Source organism: Lepisosteus platostomus, chromosome 26, assembly GCF_059453375.1.
Source record: "Lepisosteus platostomus isolate fLepPlt1 chromosome 26, fLepPlt1.hap1, whole genome shotgun sequence".
NCBI classification, from domain to species: domain Eukaryota; kingdom Metazoa; phylum Chordata; class Actinopteri; order Semionotiformes; family Lepisosteidae; genus Lepisosteus; species Lepisosteus platostomus.
This window is the reverse complement of record NC_142636.1, coordinates 7,169,176-7,183,030: the sequence shown is the minus strand read 5'-3', so window position 1 is coordinate 7,183,030 and position 13,855 is coordinate 7,169,176. Positions and strand designations below refer to the sequence as shown.

Sequence of the window (13,855 nt, the reverse complement as noted above, 5' to 3'; positions counted from 1 at the left end):
GCCGTGAGCCCATATCGCAGAACTGTGTCTTAAATCAGTGAAAAGCATGGAAACCTCCGTTTCCGTGACATCAGGTATGGTTCTGCTACGGGCTCTGTGCTGAAACCCTAAATACCGCAAATTCGATGTCTGAGTTGTTCCCCCCATCAAATCGGTAAGAAACGCATTAATCACAGCACCTCTAAAACCAACCGAATAAATAGCAAATATATCGCATTCCTTTTACGAAAACAGCACTGTATTTTCAATATTTGAAAATTGAAATATTTGTATTTTCCAATCATGGCCTCCTAATAATCCCCGTCTCTGAACTGGCTTCATCACTCTGCTCTCCTCCCCACTGAGAGCTGGTGTGTGGGGAGCGGACTGGCGCATCATCCAGGTGGGGCTGCACACTGGTGGTGCTGGAGGGGATCCCCATTACCTGTAAACAGCTTCGAGTGGAGTGTCCAGAAAAGTGCTACAGAAGTGTGAGAAATTATTATTATTATTATTATTATTATTATTATTATTATTATTATTATTATTATTTTGTGTAAGAAGTTGGGACAACAGAGCCCGTAGTGTGAATTCGCCTTGAACACGAACTGAAGAAGACGATTAGAGTAGTCAAATCATCCTGACCTGCTGGTAGGAAACCGGAGCACCCAGACAGGAAAAAACAAGCTAGCCAAGCAGAAGAGAACATGCAGACTCCGCACAGACAAACCCCCAAGTTGGGCTCAAACCTCTGACCTCCGGGGCTGTGAGACCGCGAGACGCCACTCAACGGTTTGCCTTTTTCACGAAAAGCAGTCATCCGTTAGTTTGGCTCCGCTTCTTAAATAAGTCAATACAGTATTTTCAATGTTTAACAAAATACCGAAAAACCTTGATTGATACAGCAGAGTGCAGGCTTTATATCCGTAAACTTTTAAAACCCGAGTGTGTCCGGATGTCTTCCAGATGTTTCTCAGGGTTGTTTAACACTGGGTCCCATAGAAGAATTTTTAAAATGTCATGTTTGTTTCACGACAAAGTCGTTTTCCCCGCCGTATAAGCCTTCCCTAACGGTGTGATTAAATAGACGTTACTTAAAAAACGGCGTATTGTTACACCGTGTAACTACATCAGCTGTTTGAAAGAGATAAGTGGGACAGACAATCATACAATCATTAAAAAATCTCCTTAAAAATGTAAAAAAAAGAAGTCATGGAAGAGCGTTTATAACATCGTTTACAAACTAACGAGCACCAGAAATGAATGCGTCTTGATCTTTGAAGTCACGGCTCATCTATTCCAAACCCAGACCATAATTTTGGTTGGTATGTTGGATTTTTTTTTCTTCTGCCTTCGCAGCTAACGTCGTAAGCACAGTATTGCAAAGGGATTGAACGTTTCTTGAAAGAAAATGCCGTTTAACCCGAAGGGTAAGAGGCAGGCTGTTATGTACGTTGGCTTGTCCTGGACGGGTTTTGACCGTTAACAACGATAAAAAAACAGCCCGTTGTGTCTACAATTAAGACTGCACTCCCACATGATACAGAATTAATTCAAATCCTCCCTCGCCTAATATCTTCCCCGCCCGAAAGGAATGGGTTCATTTTCAACCCTCGGCGGAGTTTCCAACACTTCCTGAGTCTGGGAGCGCTCTGTTGACAGTTTTCTCCCTCATTCCTTGATTTTCAGCGTCACCGGCTCCCCGGCTGCGCCACCGAGCAGCAGCGGAGAGCGCACCTGAGAGACCAGCGAATTATCTTCAAAATAACAAAAGGGCGTCTCGGGGGGGAGCTTCATCTTCCAAATCCCGATTTTGTCGTCTGTTCCTTCACGGGGGCAAATTTCACCCATACCGGTGCTGCGAATACCGACGACCGTTGAATTGACGCCACCGAGCCGGTTTCACAGACTTTTTCACGAGCAGTTGCCAGAGATATGGGACGGTAAAAAGGTTCGTTTACGCTCTTAAGTCAAACTGCAAAGTGAAATTCGCGTTATTTTCTGGGACACACCGCGGGAGGAGCCAGTTTCCCAGGAGTGTCCCCGATCCAGCCGCGCGCGGATGCTCAGGTCTGAGGTAAGAGTGGCCCCGTTAACATTAACATTTCGACTTTGTTGAACCGAATATTTTTTTAATACGCGTATGGTTGAATAAGTAAATACTTAATAAATCTGATAGAAAACTACTGAAAACCGCAGCAGACTCGATACAGGTTATTGAAACTGTTTTTCGACGAAGCTTATACGGTATTAACTAACAGTATTACCCAGGCGGTGTTGCTTAATTAATTCACACACATTAACACTTTCTTTTAAAATCTGAGAGTAACTTGCTTGTTGTAGCTCAACTAGGACGGTCTTACTAATTACTTTTTTTTTCTCGTTAGGACAAAATTCTCTTAGGTTTTCGGAACGACTGTCGGTGTCTCATTCAGTCGTTAAGGCTGTTAAACTTGGTGTTATTGTTAAGATAACTGCTTTATCTTTAGCTGTTTGCGAAACACATATCGGAAACTGAAGTGATTTGACGGTTCAGTGTCTTTTTTATTTAGTGTATCTTTTGCGTTTTGTACAGCAACATTAGACGAAATCCGTGCGCTCTGGATCAAGTCGAACGGCGGAAAGTATAAAGTATTGGACTGTCTGAAAATCTGCTCTATGTATTGTATTTTGGGGTGTGTCGGAATTTCAGTACTTTAATTGTCTGTATTTAATTAGTGTATGCGGAGATCGTTTAAGCTTTCGCTGTGTTTGAATCTACTTTTGGATTGAATTTGATTCGGCTGTATTTCTTATTTGAACCTCGATATTTGTATGTATGTGATCAAATACTTTGAACTGCACAGACTGGCATCGATTGCACACCTTGTTCCATACAGTATATACAATCTTTACTGTTTTTTTCCCCCACTTTTTTATTTTTGTAGTGTGGTGAGTGATTTGAATTCTAAAATTTTGCAAGGGTGTATACTATAGCTGAACTAATTTCATTGGGGTGTAAGTTCCTGCAATAACCAGCTTTTTAAAAAACAGTCATAACATGTTGTCAGTTCAGATGTACAGTATAGCCATCACACCTAGTAATCCTCTAAAGCCCAATCAGTGTCCAGGTGTAAATATGAGGCTGGAGAAGTGCCTGTGTCTGGTGTGACAGATGGTTTTCAGACCTGTAACCCTTTTCCCAGACACTGAGATGTATTTGTTCCCTGAGGGCCTGAAGTCTCCACCCCGGCACCACTGCTCCGATCCTGCAGGTCTTGCTGTACAAGCTGCCCAGAATAGTAAAAACCTGTGCTGGAGAGCGTGTTGGGTCTTTACGAGTACGAATGATTGAGCAAATGAAGGATTGAATGAAGGGTTGAAAAGTGTGTTCTCTGTCTTCTTGAACAGTGGTTCTCAGTAATCATTCTAGAAGACCTCTGTCTCTGCTGGTTTCTGTTCCATCTGGGCTCTTAATCTCCAGTGCTGACTGCTGCCAGTAGCTCATTTGCTTGCTGGTTAAGTTTATTTTCTGCACCCTAGCATCTCCTGGTTTCCCAAATAAGTACATTGGTTCTCAGTCCTTGGTGAAACCTCAGGCTTGTAGGTTTTGTTCCTAATCACAAATAAAGATGTTTCAGTCTTGTACTTCAGCCCTTTGGTACATTTGCTTTCAGCTCTTAAAAAAAAAAACACACAAACCAATTGAGATTTGTAACTGATATGAATCCTTTGCTGATTAGTGAGTTTCAGGACTGCCCCCCACTCAGGGCTGTGAGATGAAATATGAGCAATCAGACTGAAGCAGAAGGAAGCACACTGTCTCACTGCTGGCAGGTCTGATTCAGTGTCATTCCCATCTATGTCTGTTCATCACCAACTGGTGACCTGTTGACAGCTGTTTAGTCCAATAGAAGAGTGCAAATCTGTGAGAAACAATTTGAGGGGAGAACTGCATGAAGCTGTGTGCAGCAGCTGTTGGTAATAATGGAAGGTCGCCTGAGTGCAGAAAACACAGCAATCAGACAGTCACCATTTGGCACTGTGGATCAAGGGCCCAGTTGGAACCAAACCCAGCAGACCCTGGATCGCTCCAGAACCAGGATTGTGAACCCCTGTTCTGGCAGCCTCTCCTTCTTGTAGCTCATAGCACCCAGACCAGTAGTCCTCTCCCAGCGGTGGTGCAGGGGCTCCTTCACTGGCGGGGCCTGGTGATGGTGTGGGTTTGAACGAACGTCAGACCTCCCTGCAGCACTCCTGCACCCACGCGTGCAGACTGCGAATGAAAAGATAGTGTCTCTAGAGCCGGGCCAGGGGCAGCACAGGGTCGCGCCAGAGGACGTGTACCCCTTACTGGAAGGGTGTGGGTGCAAGACTCCTCTGTGTTCTTTACTCCTGTTTCACAGATGAAGTGGGGACTGGCTAGTGGACACTGGAGTATCTTGACTCTCCTCCCTGTTCGTAGTGCAGGAGAGCTACAACACTCCTGCCATAGGCAAACAGTACAGCACCTGGGATAAACTCTTCTCCAGGGATTCCCAAGCCTCAGTCCAGTTATCCTTCAGCTCAGCCCAAACCGCTTTTAATCTTTATGAACAGCTGTTCCTAATCTTTTAAAAAACTTTCAGTCAAGGTGCTGGAGGGCTGAAGGATATTCTGATCTTTATTTCAATGACCACCAAATGATTTAATTGAATGAATGGTTCGGTTCCACTGAACAAGCTGAAGGGGAATTGTTCCCAGGCCTTTAGGAGTTGAAGATCTGCAGGACAGGGGGGTAGAGGCCTCTGTTCTGGCCTGATCGCCCACAGGCTCAGATACAGAGGAACAGAAAATCGGTAGAGCAGCATGGGTAGTCTGGCCACATGCACCCTGTCACTAGCACACGCTGCAACAGGACGAGACACCTGGCTTCCTTCAGGAGACGACTGCATGAGACTCCAGGATCCATGAGCTACTCACTACCAAGTGGAGCAGAAGAGCTGAGTGGCCTCCTCTCACTTACAACTGCTCATATGTGATTTTGAAGTTGTGCCAGGAGCTGAGCGAAACGAGCACCTAGATTAAGCCTTGCACCGGTCCTGGGCAGTGAGCAGTAAAGTCTCGATGCTGATCAGCTTTCTCTGGTCCCGCGTGACGGGACGGTCAGTGTTGCGGATTAAGAAAATGAGTTTGAGACTCGTTTGAAAGAACTAGACTGGCCACTTTAGGATATTAACTGCTCCAGACCACACAATCCAGAATTATTTGCTATATAAATGTATGAAAATGTTTGATCATGCGGTGTTATCATGGGCTCCATTAACGTATCCTGGCTTTGGGGAACTTGATGGGTAAGAACATAAGAAAGATAACAGATAAGATGAGGCCATTGGCCCATCTAACCTGTGTGGCCCGTCATTATTGGTTAATTGATTAGGGAATATCACCCAGCCATTTCTTGAAAGAAGCCAAACAGGATCAATGATTTCAGTGGCTGTACTGTTGGCCTACAGCAGGAGTATTTGAGCTTTTCTAATAAACTCTCGTCCAGAAAATTAGCTACAGTCAGCTCCTTAATGACCTTAATGATTAATAGGAGCAGTAGTGCTGTTCCAGGCAGAAGGTATCCAGGTTTGCTGACTTGTGTCCGTGCTGTGTCACGGATTCCTTTCCCAGATCTTTGCCTGTGATTTTAGGGTAACCGTGCCCCTTCCAGTCTGGGTCAGTACAGGACGCTGATCCAAATGGGACATGCATTGGTCCAGTTCGCCCTGGAGACCAGCTGAGCACTAGATGGAACAAAGCCTGGCTCTGGGACTGGAACAGAAAAACTGCGATTTACTGCCAGTAGGTTCCAGACTGGCTCCAGGATGAGTAGGACCCCATTCTTTCACTCACTGCTAAATCAGGAACAAATGGATCGTAATAAAAACGCAAGTGATATCATTGCTTAATCATAAGTGCATTACAGAAGAAAGCCAGCTTTTCAAGTTCTGGGGGGGGGGAGGTTTGTGTTCCTTTCAATTATTCATGCTGGCAAATTAATATGCAGAATTAGCAAAAAAACAGTGTAGAGGAGCAGACGACTCTCAGGAGACAGGAGTATGGAAAAACCTCAGTTTTATTAGTGCAGCTGTTGTGGAGACATCTGAACTGGCTTTCACTCCAGAATACAGCTTCACAGCAGCTTAAAGACAGAATATGTCTTGTTCACCTGAGTTTGTGATAAAGCTGTATTTCCTGAGAGGGGTAAGGAGATGAGGCCTGAGCCATGTGCTGATACCCAGGAGTGCTGATTGTGCCACTGTCTGTCTGGATCCCATAGTCCTTCATTTTTCATTAATTCACACCACATAGATCATGATTATTGTGTATAAAAATAGGATAGGGCCCTGCCCCTGGGGTGACAATATGCCTGCTGTGTCTTCATCGTTGCTGAGGTCCAGTGATAACTTTTTCTCAACAACCAAGTAGATCCTTTTTAATCTGGCTTGTTCCTTTGGTCAGTTCAGAGTGTCGAAACTACTCAGCTTTAAGGGAACTCTTCTCGACAACTTCAGCACACAGAACTTTACCCAGTCTCTCCTCGGCTGGCTGTCTTTACGTTGTGGCTGATTTGCTCTGACCAGGTGACACTTTAGATTCCATTGTGTTCTCAATAACAGCCCCCTGCGATCGTCGCTGATGGACAAATCATTGTGCTTCATTCTATATACTGTTAACTTACAAGCATAACGCTGCTTAGAAAGTAGATGCAGCATTGCCACTCTTCAGATCTTGGAAGCCAGGTCAGACTGAGCCTGGGTGGTGCAGGGATTAGACCGTCTGAGGCAGGCAGGAGTCCGACCTCTGGTCCCTCGGGGCTGGTCAGTGTGTCTGCAGGGTCTCCAGCTCTCTTGAAAGCAGCAGCACCTGAAGAGCTCAGGTGACCAGCTGCTTTATTTTAGGAGCTGATCTGGAATGAAAATCCGGGAGGGCACACTGCTCATCCCAGACCAGGATTAGACCCCCACCCAGGCTGCTGGAAAATCCAGGCTACTGCTGTAACTGCAGTTGGTGGACCAGTAGGGGGCGCTCTTCTCTTCCCTTCGGCCTTGAAGTTTCAAACCAGGGCCACTGTGTACAGAAAGGGAGCTGTCCTGTAGGAGGTGCTGGCTTTTCATTTATAATGACTTTTATAATCAATAAATGCGACATAAAAGCGTCCTAACTGTTTGGTTTTTAAAAATCCCATGGCCTGGTTCTTGAGCAGGGGTATTGCCCCAGGTGTCCTAGCTAATGTCTAGGCCAGGGTGGTGCAATATGGCCTCCCTAGAGTTCCCCCTTAATCCAGCCAGTGAAGACATTTCTCACCCCCCAGTCTGCTGTGTAGGGAGGCTGCTGGCGGGGTGGATGAAGTGGGTCCCCGGCCAACTGTAAAACACAGTATAAATGCAAGGAATTACTTAAAATTGCAAAAGAGGTTTGCTGTGGATGATTTTCCCAATTTCCCTTTCGCCTTGAATAATCTCCACTCATATCGTGGTCTAGAATATAATCAGAAATAACTGTGTGATGTGCTGTAGGTTCTAATGTTGTGCATTGAAACAGTTAGGATGCGCAGTTGTTTCTCAAAGTCTGCCTGCCTGAGGGGTGTTCGGGTGGATCTGTGGTCTGCGATTTCCGAGTCGGCCACTCTCCCAAATTGTTGTGTGTTCTTAATGTTTAGAAGCAGTTGGCTAGAGGCTTGTTTCAGAATCCATTCATCCCGGCTGCAGTGCGGGATTCACAAATAAACTGCGTCAAGGCAAATGAGGAACGTCACTGAAAGTTTACAAGCTGTGTGACGGAGGAGTAAACAACAGGCACAAGCTTTGGTGAAACATCCGTTTCGGGGAGCACAGTTAATTCCCTGGGAAAGCACGATGGTGGGCCTCCTTCTTGGGAATCTGGATTATGAACTCCTGTCCTAAGACTGTGTACCATCTCCTTCTGTTTATAGGTTTGAGAAATTCCTGGAAGAAACACCCTCTGAATTGCTTTTCTGCCGGCAACTGTCTCTGCTCGGCCTAACTGTTCTGTTTATTTGAATATCAGCTTTTCCAATAACCTCTGTCTAATCTTAATTGTTGAAAGAACTAATTAGGACTTTGCGTTTGAGCCTTTAACTGGGAAGGATGATCCCAGCCCTCCAGAACTATATTCTCGGATGTTCTCAAAGGAACCTATCTCCATAGTCTCAAAATGCACTCAACTAACCAGGAAAGGCTGTTTTTAACTGAGAGATTCTTGGCACAGGAAATCAGAGTCCCCCAATCTGGTTTTAATGGGTGATCTGGAACAAAGTGCTCTCCATTTCGATAGCATCCTTACTCATGTCCCTTGTTTTTCCTCTTGTACCTGCCTGATAGTTATATACTGTCTGGACTGTAGATTGACACTTAATCATTGACACAGAACTTAATTAACTAAGATAAACCAAGGTAAACTTTGATGGCTTTGATCACTGAAGCTTGCTTTGAAGCTGGAAATGTTGCCAATAGCCAGGTGTTACGCATTGTATCGAGATTCTTAGAGACACTTCTGTCTGTAATCACCTATAGCTGTAACACTACCTCTCCCGTAAAAGAATGATTGTCCCCAATAACCTCTTTCATCAAGTGACCTGATCAGATGGAGAGGTCATTAAAAGGATGAAGGACATGTAACAGATTTCTGCTTTTAACTGAAATATATTTCAGTGCCTAGACTTGTAATTTAACATCCCCAGTTTAAGAGAAAACCTGCATCCTTTACTGACAGAGCTTCAAGCGTTTTTCCAGCTTGATTCCCCTTAATCATAGGCTTATCAAGAGGATGTCCAGCTGGCAACATTAGGACAATCACCCTGTCTGACATTCTATGGCTAGGGCTCCTTATGCAATAGACATGGATTTCAGCCTGTTTCTGAGAGCTGATTAATCCCACCAGTCTTTGTTTTTTATTAATTTTGGTGCCACACAGATCTCTTTCAGCGACACACCAAAAATGTCTGCTAGACCACAGCTTTTTCAAATCAATAAAGACAAACAGGCGTCCCTCGCTAATTACAAAAACACTTCCCTAATCAAAATAAGACCTTCGATCTTCGAAAAGAAGGAATTCGATCTTAAACTTTAAAGACCCCTTGAATTGCCATAAAGGAGCAGAGACAGTTCCGTACCCTACTGGTGTTGGCCTTTCAAAAAAGATTCAGGCCTTGGTGAGGTCAGGGGCGCAGTTTTCCCTGTTTAAGGAAAGGATTGCTACTGTATGACAGGGCTGGATTACAGGTTTGAGAACAGTAAAGGGAATTAAGGTTATTTCCAAATCAGTTTTCCTACCAGAACATGAAGAGAAATGGAATTTGTTGAAACTGAATCTACACGAACACTAGAAAACACTTCTGCACACGGGGAGCTGGGAACACATGGAATGAATCAGCCAGCCTCACTGGCTAGAGTTGAGCTTGACGATATAATGGAATCGCGAGACGGAGTGACTTTCCCCAGCCGTTCTGCACTCGCCAGAGCAAGGCTTCCTCGTGGAGTTTCAAAAGTCAAACATACAGCGGGAAAACACGGAGAAGGAGTCCTTGTGCTGAAACAAACCCCGGCAGTGGAACGTTCTGCCGGAATGTTTCGGCATTCGGGAAAAACCGCCGAGCCCTGACGGGCCGGGGGGCCTGGTCTGGCCCTCAGCCGTTTTCTCCGCGCTTGGGCTCTTGTCTTTGGGGGATGTGAAGATTGCTCCGCTCAGCTGCCCCCCCCGACGGAGCAGGGACAGGAAGCCCGGAGGGAGTGGGCGAGTTGTTGTTTCCTGTTTGAAAGAGGGGCCGCTCTTTGTCCGCGCGGCGTGTCGCGCCCGAGCCGGCCTGGCTACTCGGCACAAGCACCCGCCGTGACACGCCAGGAGCACGGGCGGGCGTCAGGGGCTCCTTTTCGCTTTGATTTCGTTTCAGGGGGCTTTCCAGGAGGGGCTCTTGGCACGCCAGGCCCCGTGACTCACAGAGATGGTATGGAGAAGGGAAAAGGCATTCGGCTTCTAGGAACTAATGCCGTGCTTTCAGGGTGACTCACCTGTCCATCCTTTTTTGTGCCCCCTGGGGAGCTGCGGTGGCTCTGGGGCTCAGGATCTGCGCCTGTGGCTGGAAGGTTGCTGGTTCAAATCCTGTTTCCGGCAGAGGAATCCTACTCCGTTGGGCTCCTGAGCAAGGCCCTTAACCCCAAAAGCTCCAGGGGTGCTGTATAAATGTCTGACCCTGCGCTCTGACCCCAAGCTTCTCTCCCTGTCTGTGTGTCTCATGGAGAGCAAGCTGGGGTATGTGAAAAGATGAATTCCTAATACAAGAAATTGTATATGGCCAATAAAGTGATCTGATCTTATCCTCAGTTTCCGTGTGGTCCTGGCATGCAAAATTGAACATCTTCATAGATACATTTTAAGAATTGAATACCATTGCTAATCTACCCCTGGAGAATTTAGATGCTGTGTCCTTATACTGTATGTAATTTTCCATTTTTCGGCTGCAGGGTTTTGAGTGGCTCTTAAATAAGACAGTGGCTTGCAGAGTGAGCCAGGTTGTGGTTCACCTCTGGTTCCTGCAGGTGATTGGTGGAGAGAGAGGGCTTGGTGTCTGGAAGAACCAATCAGCTGAAAGAGTCAGTGGGTGTGGTTGCCTCTGCTGGGCTTGCGCAGCGCCTAATGAAATGGCACTTGTATCCAGAGTGGTGTTTGTCCATCACCTTGTACAAGAATGAAGCCATGCACCAGATGGAGAAAGATTTTATTAGTACACCTTGTTCCCCATAAAGCTCGTCTTTGGTTTTCTGCAATTTGTCAGACATCAACAAAAAGTTTATGCAGTTGTGAAAAACACCACACAAGCAGCTTAAAACTGCCCAGAACAGTGTAGATGGAGAGCCCAGAGGCACTGGGCTTCACCAGCGGTTTTGGAAGAAGCGTGTTCTTCCGTTACTGTAGTCAAACACAAGGAGACAGGCTTCTGCAGCGAGAAAGTATGTTAAAACAAGCGTTATTGAGGGTGAAAATAACCACATTGTCCTCTTCTGCGGTAGAGAGCAATCTGAAGGCTCTTCTGTCAGTACGAGCCTGTGGTTTTAAAAGACAGAGATAAATGGCTGGAATTCTATCCTGGAGCCTCGATTTCTGTGTGGTGTCTGCTAAAGATTAATGAGACATAAATCGCAATTTGCAAAAAACACGATGGTCTGAAATCAAATCTTTTTTACAGCTAGAAAACAGGAGTGCAAACTACCCTGTCACCAGCTCGGATATCATGGCTTTTACTGTGCAGTTGTTTCTGGTACCTTGTTCTGCATAGCAGAGTGATTTGTTTTCATCTTTCCCGTGATGAAAAAAAGGGTCGTTTGCAGTTGTTAATTTCATTACATCCTGCCTGGGGGAGCTGCATCTCATCTCCTTCATCCTGCTGCGTACAGGGGTATTAGCCATCACGCTGATCTAAGAACCAGCCAAGGTCCTCATTCGTCCGTGGCTGTACAGGGACTATATCCATCACGCCGAAGAAGGCTCCACAGCCGAAACGTTGTGTTTCTTTTCTTCTCCTTTACCTTTCCTTGTTCCTATATCCGTAACTCCGAGCCGGTAACCAGGTGGCAGCTCTGAATCCAGTGGGTATAAAACAGCCTGCAGTGAAAACATCTCAGAAGAAGCGGTCCAGGCTCTGGCAGGGCACGGGTACATCACTGTTTCCCCTCTTCTGACTGCTCGCGCGCTCAGCAAAGCGTCACCTGCCAAAATCTGTTTTAATTTGAAAAAAACATGTTGGGAAGACAAATCAAGGGCCAGCGGGAGTTTTTTTTACTTAAATTAATTTTTTCAGGCAGCGTTTTGCTGACTTTCTTTTTGAGGCAGAGCCTGTTTCTTGGGGAAACCGGCTGTATAACACAGGGTATCTGTCGGGCCAAACCTGATTTCTGGAGGAGCGATGTGGATGTCGTATGATAAGATCAGATCACTTTATTGGCCCTATACAATTTCTTGCATTAGGAATTTGTCTTTTCGCATACCCCAGCTTGCTCTCCATGAGACACACAGACAGGGAGAGAAGCTTGGGGTCAGAGCGCAGGGTCAGACATTTATACGGCACCCCTGGAGCAGCTAGGGTTAAGGGCCTTGCTCAGGGGCCCAACGGAGTAGGATTCCTCTGCCGGCCGCAGGATTTGAACCAGCAACCTTCCAGCCACAGGCACAGATCCTGAGCCACAGTGCCACCATTCCACCTGGGGCTGGAAGTGGCGATGAGCAGTGATGGAAACCCAAGACACCCCAGACCTCTCTTGTGTGGCAAAGAGAGGATAAGGCAGCTTTTATAAGGAGCCCCCTGATCCCACGGTGCTTGAACCAAAGGTGTGAGACTCTGTTCTAGTCTTTGTGCCATTAATAGTCTGACCCTCATCAATTCTGAGGTCCTGCATTGATCTACATTAGGCTCCTGATTTCCAGAGTGACCCCTCCAACTCTTCCATCTTGCACGGGACTGCACACCCACTGATGCTGTGTCTCTCGGCACCTGTACCTGCTAGCCGGGCTGGAGTGACTCCTCTGGGATCACAGTGCTGAGCTGGAGCAGAAGTCTCTAGCTCTGCTCCTGGGGACCCACACACCTGCTGAGTTCTTTACTTCATTCAGTCCTGAACGGGGATCTACAAGTTGCTTGTCTGGGACCATTGCACCTTTCTTTGTTTGCTCAAGGGTTGTTGAAAGGTTGGAGGTAGATCTCCAGCACGTGTAAGAACTGAAAATGATTAAAAGTGCCATTAAAACCCATTATTAGATCTATTCAAGGTTCAGTTGTTTAGCTGAGTGCTCAGGTACCCAGCAGGTACATTCTTAAGCTCCACACACCCTCAGCCTGTGTCCAGGGATCAGCTCTTACATGTCCAGGCCTGTGCATGGCTCTGGAACTGGACCCCTGTGGCCAGCTGTTAGCCCCTTAAGTGTCAGACACCCGAAGTATATAATCTAGAGACTTTTTTCTGCAACAGGGTATTGACCGCAGTATGTGCTGCTTTCCACGATACCCTTAAAGTAAAAGATCTTTCCATGGCAAAAAAAAAACAGAGGAAAGAATGAACTGTTTGTGTTGGCTCATCATTAACATCTTCTAGGCAATGTGGGGAAGCAATAACAAGTCAAAAAGTGCTAGGTTATATAGTTAAAAGCGTAGAATTTGAATCAAGGGATCTTGTGTTAAAGGGTGGACTGCTGGCGCAGTGGTCAGCATTGCTGCCTTGTAGCGGTGGGATCCTTGGATCAGTTCCTGGGGTGCTGTCTGTGTGGAGTTTGCATGTTCTCCCTGTGTTTGTGTGGGTTTCCTCTGAGTGCTCTGGTTTCCTCCCTTAGTCCGAAGACATAGTAATTGGTTAATTGGCTCTGAGAAAACTGGTCCTGGTGTGAGTGTGTGTGTGTGCCCTGTGATTGACTGGCGTCCTGTCCAGGGTGTACCCTGCCTTGCTCCTGTTGCTTGCCAGGATAGACTCTGGCTCCCCTGCAACCCTAAATTGGAAAAAATCAGTGAGAAAATGGATTGATGGATGTTATGTTACAATTGAATAACAGCTTAGTAAGACCTCATTTAGAATATTGTGCACAATTTTGGCCACCTCATCATAAAAATCTTACTGCTGCTCTGGCATCAGTCCAGAGAGGAGCAGCCAGGCACATTCTGGGGTTGAAGGGGCTGAGTCTCTTTAGTCTGAAGGGAGTGTCCCACACTGACAGGCTGGAGGAACTGTCTCTTTAGTCTGAAGGGAGTGTCCCACACTGGCAGGCTGGAGGAACTGAGTCTCTTTAGTCTGAAGGGAGTGTCCCACACTGACAGGCTGGAGGAACGGATCCTTTTCCTTTTCTTTTCCATTTTTGAGAAGATTCC

The 13,855-nt window shown here is 46.2% G+C and overlaps 1 protein-coding gene across 2 annotated transcripts in view; it reads left to right on the top strand.

The window, feature by feature from the left end:
- Positions 1 to 1,541: 1,541 nt before the first annotated feature.
- pear1 (platelet endothelial aggregation receptor 1) overlaps positions 1,542 to 13,855 on the top strand; it is a 62,814-nt gene continuing 50,500 nt past the window's right edge. The window contains exon 1 of one of the 2 annotated variants that reach the window (XM_088620976.1): positions 1,542 to 2,056. The gene's annotated coding sequence lies outside the window, so the exon portion shown is untranslated. The remainder of the gene's footprint in view (positions 2,057 to 13,855) is intronic. The other variant, XM_088620974.1, reaches the window with a different exon arrangement.